A 6000-nucleotide genomic window follows, 5' to 3' on the forward strand; every position below is an offset into this window, starting at 1 on the left:
TGTGCTTTTGATGATTCCAAATGCATACTGAACTTATTTATTGGAATGAGTTGAATGTGGGTTTTGTTTATTCTTATTTGAAAATGTGGATTTATACTTTGTGAATTCGAAATGGTACCCGAGGTGTTGGATAAAGGGTTTGAAGCTTTGTTTATTCTTGTTTGAAAAGGTGGATTTATGTTTTGTTAATTCGAAATGATTCCTGAGGTGTCGGATAATGGGTTTGTAGCTTTGTTTATTCTCATTTAAAAAGGTGGTTTTATGCTTTCTTAATTCGAAATGGTTACTGAGTTGTTGGATAATGGGTTTGTTGCCTTGTTTATTCTTGTCGATATAATGTGGTTTGTTGCTTTGTTGCTTTGTTTATTCTTGTCAAGATAAGGCGGTTTGTTGCTTTCTTATCGAGAAATGGTTAATGTGCTTTGGCTGTTTGCATATAGTGTGTCGGATAAGGTGGTTTGTTGCTTTATTACTTTGTTTTTTTTTGTTGCTTTATTGCTTTGGTTATTCTTGTGCATTGGTTTTTGGTGGCTTCTGATTAGGTTAAAATACAATTGCTTTTGTTTGTTGTTGGCTTTTAATTAGGGTTTGTTTTTGTGAATTTCAGTATATCCAGAATTATTCTCTATTGAATTGCATCATGGTGGGGAGATAAGTTATGACCTCTAAGTTGGGGGAAAAGTGACATATATAAATAACTGTGATAAAGACCTCATGTCACTGCCGGTGATAAATGATATGGTGGAGGCAGTTAGATACAGTGAGTGCTTCATGAACTACCATTACAAGATTCCCAACATGTACTTTTCCAATGGTTTGAAGCCGATTCAAAGTGATTTCGATGTTCAGGCGATGTGCAATTTTGTTCCAAAAGATAAAGGGGTTGAGATGTACATCGAAGAATTGACGACAGAAGAAGCCGTTACCCAAGGGCAATTTCTGAAGTCCATGGAAGTTGGTGGTCTAAGTAAATTGGTAATTGAGAAGATAAGTAGTTCAGAGGGGGATGTTAGGCCAACACCACTTAAACCAATAAGATATAGGGGCTTGCTAGCTATTAAAGGGCTAGAAGTGGATGATTGTTGCACATCTCATGCAAACATGTGTGACTGAGGTAGGAGAGAGAAATGCTGATTCTGGGAATGGTCAGAAAGAGAAAAATGGTGAAGGGCTAGAAGAGAACAAGGGGAAATCTGTGGCTAAGGTATGAGAAGAGGATACTGAGGTAGAAGAAGAGGATACTAAGGTAGGAGAAAGGGATGTAGAAGAGGGGGACGTTGAAGTCTTCTTTGATGTACCTATTAGTTTTGAGGGGAATATTGAAGAAAAGAATGAAGAAGCTGTTGAAGAAGATGATAGTGAGTTTGAAGAGAGTGAATATAGGAGTGATGTTGATAACCCAGTGTTTTCCAAGTTTGATGGTATTGTGGAAGAAAATGCAAGGGAATCTAAGCACAGAAAAGAAGAGAACTCTGAGCAAACATATAAAAGGGATTTTGAGCAAAGAAGTGCAAGGCAATCTGAGCAAAGCTGGGAAAGAGAAAAAGAGCAAAAGGAAGAAGAATTTGATACTGCAACTCTGGAACAAAATGTGGTTGATGATCCATACTATAACTCTGATGTCCTGGAAAGTGTACACTCTGAAGATGAATGAGGCAAAAAACATGAGCGCTTTCCATAGTTCAATGAGAAAACATACATGAAGAATCTCATTCTTACACTAGGGCTTGTTTTCAGGGATTATGTGCAATTCAAGCGAGCTGTCATCATGTACTCCCTAGTGAATGGATAGGGGGAATCCATTTTCCTAGGAATGAGAAGTTGAAAGTCATAGCAAAGTGTGCAAAAAATCTGCCCTGGGAAATGTTATGCTGGAAAAATGTATGGTTCAAATAACATACAGATCAAGACCATACTTGATGAACATACATGTGGGAGAACTTGGGCAAACAAGAACTTGAAGTCCCTTTTGCTGACGGATTTTTACATGGACATGATAAAATTTAATCCCATATGGCATGTGGATTCCCTTTTAGCAACTGTTAAATCAGAGTGGAATCACAGTTGTACAAAGAGGAAGGCTTACAGGGTTTTAGATATGGCTTTGAAGATCATTGAGGGAAAACATGCAGAGCAATACACAAAGTTGTGGGATTTTGCTGAATAAGTGAAGAAGACTAACCGTGGAAGCATAGTGAAGGTGAAGTTGGATAAGCAGAGGTTCCAAATGATATATGTGTGCTTGGGGGCTTACAAAGAGGGGTTTAAGTCAGGGTGTAGACCATTGATAGGATTTAAAGAGTGTACATGGAGGTCGGCTACTTTATGTTGTTGGCATTGTCCCAAATGATGAAACATGGGTTATAGCGTATGCAATGGTAGAAGTGGAGAATAAGTCTAGTTGGATTTGGTTATTAGAGTTACTGGTCGTTGATGTTGGGATTCTCAATTAACAGGGATGGACACTTATCAGTGATAAGCAAAAGGGGTTAATTCCGACTTTTCAAAAAGTCCTCCCTAATTCCCACCACAGATTTTGTGTGGGATATTTGTAGACAACTTCAGAAATTTGTTGAAGGGGAAAATTTTGAAGGATGCTTTATGGTCAATAGCCAGAACAACAATAGTTCCCCACTTCAAAAAAGTAATGGAGGATATGAAGAAGCTGGATGAAAAGGCCTACAATTGGTTAGTGAAGAAACCTGCACATCATTGGAGCAAGTCCCATTTTGAAACATATCCCAAGTGTGACATGTTGTTGAACGATCTCTGTGAAAGTTTCAATGCTGTCATACTTGTGCCAAGACAAAAACCTATTGTCACCATGCTACTCCTTATTCACACGCTCTTGATGAAGAGAATTCATATGAGAATGGATATAATGGTGAAAAAAGTTGGAGATCTCTGTCCTAAAATCAAGAAGAAGTTGGAGGAAGCCAAAATTCAAGGACAATTACCATCAACAAATTCAGCTGAAATTGCACCTAAAAAGAGGACAAGGAAAACAAAGAAACTTTAACCATATCTTTAGTTGTAAAACATTTGGATTTAGATAAAAAGCTTGCTTTATCTCTTAATGAACTTTGGATTTAGGCATCACAATCAGTAGTTGAATCACCTAGAAGCACCAAGCAGAGAAAGACCAAGCAAACCAATAACTGAATCATCCAAAAGCACCAAGCACAGAAATACCAAGCAATCTAGTCACTAGTTTTTTGCACAGATGGTTGTTTTTTGTAAAGGAATTGCAAAGTTATGCATCCAGTAGGTCTTTTGTGAATTGAATGGATGATGTAGCATGTTTTTATGAATTTAGTAGGTTTTGTAATGTTGGTTGGGGATGCTAGATGAATTCAATTAGTTTTTTTAATAGGTTTATGAATTTTTGGATAATTAAGCAGGTTTTATGCATAATTTGGTCTATTTCATATTTTTCTTTGGAAATGATGAGTAGTTTGCGCTTGAATACACTAGTTTTGTTATGGTTATATCATTATTTTTGGGTGAGATTTTTCAAATTTGAGGTTAAGGATGATAATATGTTCTTAAAATGTTAGATCACATTTTTCTCACTTTTTGGGGGGAAAGCAAATTTCAAATTACCAAAAAAAAAAATCAAAAAATAAAAAAAATATTTTTTTCTTACGTGGATGCCATTTGGTGGGAAAACATTAGATGTGGTGCCACGTGGAATCCATCTAGGTAAGGAACTGGGTCTCGGATCAAGCCATGTCAACATTTAACTGAGGAATTCACAGACAAACTAATAGAGGTATAACATTGGAACAAATTCTAAAGATAAGGTTTGACATTGTCAATTTTAAAAGATGAGATATTATAGTGTCGTTCGACCCACAATTGAGGTAATTTTGTGTAATTTACCCAATATCATTTGGGATTTGGCAATCTCTTTTTCTTTTGCAAAGAAGCAAAAATGAGTTTGTTACAGTGTTTGACACACCCCGACCTAAAATCAAGGCGTGTTGGCCGTCATGTGAAGGTGACGTAGCCATGTACGCAGTGCAGAAGTGATAAGGATATAAACGAAAATAGGTGCAAGTGATGAGATTTAAGTGTAAACACACCTAATCAGAGCATAGGTAGCCTAAGTGCAGTCCAGCAGGACAAATACTAATTATACAATACCAGAAGGATGATCCTACATTAAATACAATCTGTCAGAACCGCCGAAGTCTCCTTACAAGCCACCAACAAGCACGCCTACCTAAAACTTAGAGGGGCGCAAAACAGAAAGTGTAAGTGGGCAAAAACAAAGCTTTTTAAAGTCATTTCACTTATCAAAAGTAGTAACCCCTCACTATAAAACCCGTATAATTTTCCAGAAAATAGAATACATATCTATATCGAAACCATACTCGTAATAGCCAAATCCATAAGTATGCCATGCCAAATATCTCAATATAATGAAATAAGTAAGCCAGGTGAAGTAAATCAACGAAAAGTAATATGTCAGCCGGATCCACCTATTGTGGCATGTACGGCTGAACCTATAGCTCATCAAATATTCCTGCACACGAGTGGGAACCACCTATTGTGGTTTGTATGATAGGACTGGGTGTAAATAAGTACGCTCAAGTGTTACGATCATATGAAGACTATGCGAATAATCGCGGGTCACCTACGAGTCAGAACCTCCTATTGGGGTCTGTACGACAGAACTGTGCACCTAACTTGGATCCAAGGTAAGCGTGCGGTGCGGGAGGTAAACATCACGTGAAGGATTGTGCCCTGGCCATAGGCAGAAGCACTAACACTAGGGTGCAGGTTTATGAGCTCTAAATGCATCAAATATAATTATAACCATGCAACTCATATCCACAATCTGCAACTCACCTGGAACTTACCTAAACATCCGCAACATCAACCATAACATATGTAAGTACTAAATGCATATTCTAAGCATAACACATTTGACATGGCAATTCCAAAATATAACGTCATTTAAAACACGTTTTCTAGGGGGAAAAAAACGTAAAGCATATATATATACTTATATAGAAAACCAAAAGCCCACTCACTGATATGTGATTGGGTCGCAACTCTTGAGTCTCACTTGACTGTGTTCGTCCTCTTGAGTCTCACTTTTACAAAAAAAAATTCTAAGTTCCCACGCGCCGACCAAGGCACGGTCATATGCGCCGCCCATGCGCAGGCACGTGCCTGGCACACTGACGGATTCCAAAATGGTGTTAGGGAATGCTCCGTTAAATAATGGAATATACCGTTTAATTTACCTGACGCTGTTAGCATATTCCGTCAAAATTGACGGAATATTCTTCTCCTTCTTCGTTAATTTGCCGGAGTTTAGCGCTGGCCACCGCTGCTATCGTCGGTTTCTGGAAAATCTTAGAACTTCAATATCTCATCCATTTCTCAACCAAAATTCATGAAATTTTCACCAAAATGAAGCTCTCAACTAGGAGAGTAAGATCTTACCACTTGGAGACCTAAAACCAATGGAATCTCACCGAGAAATTTCGTGAAAACCGGCCAACCCTGCAACTTAATGGACTCGAGTATTCTGACGTCCAAAATCACTCCAAAATTTACCTAGGATCCTTATGGAGTTGGTTAGAGACTTCCTCGAGCCTTAAAACAACTTAAAACATCCACGATTACGCTATAAAAGTAAAGCACATCACCGGAGAATATGGATTCTCGGTTTTCCAAAATCCTCACGCCCAACCAAAGCTATAGCTCGACTCCTGAGCTTAAAAGAAGTGCAAAAATAACATCCACAACCCTGATCCGTGAGTGATGAGGTGGGTTGAGGGAATGACCATATGGGTTGTACAGAAAATGGAAGAAAGATCGAGAGGAAGAAAGAGAAAGAGGTCAACGTATGTGTGTGGGTGTGTGTGGTCCAAGTTTGGGCAACCAAACAAAACAAACAAAATCTTAAGTTCCAATTGGGTCCAAATACTTAGGAAGAAAATGAATTGGTCCAAAACCTAAGCTCATCTACACCATTACAACTCA

Source organism: the organism of the source record quoted next, unplaced genomic scaffold (genome assembly GCF_019419815.1).
Source record: "Pyrus x bretschneideri cultivar Hongxiangsu unplaced genomic scaffold, Pyrus_bretschneideri_v1 Contig6, whole genome shotgun sequence".
Lineage (NCBI taxonomy): Eukaryota > Viridiplantae > Streptophyta > Magnoliopsida > Rosales > Rosaceae > Pyrus > Pyrus x bretschneideri.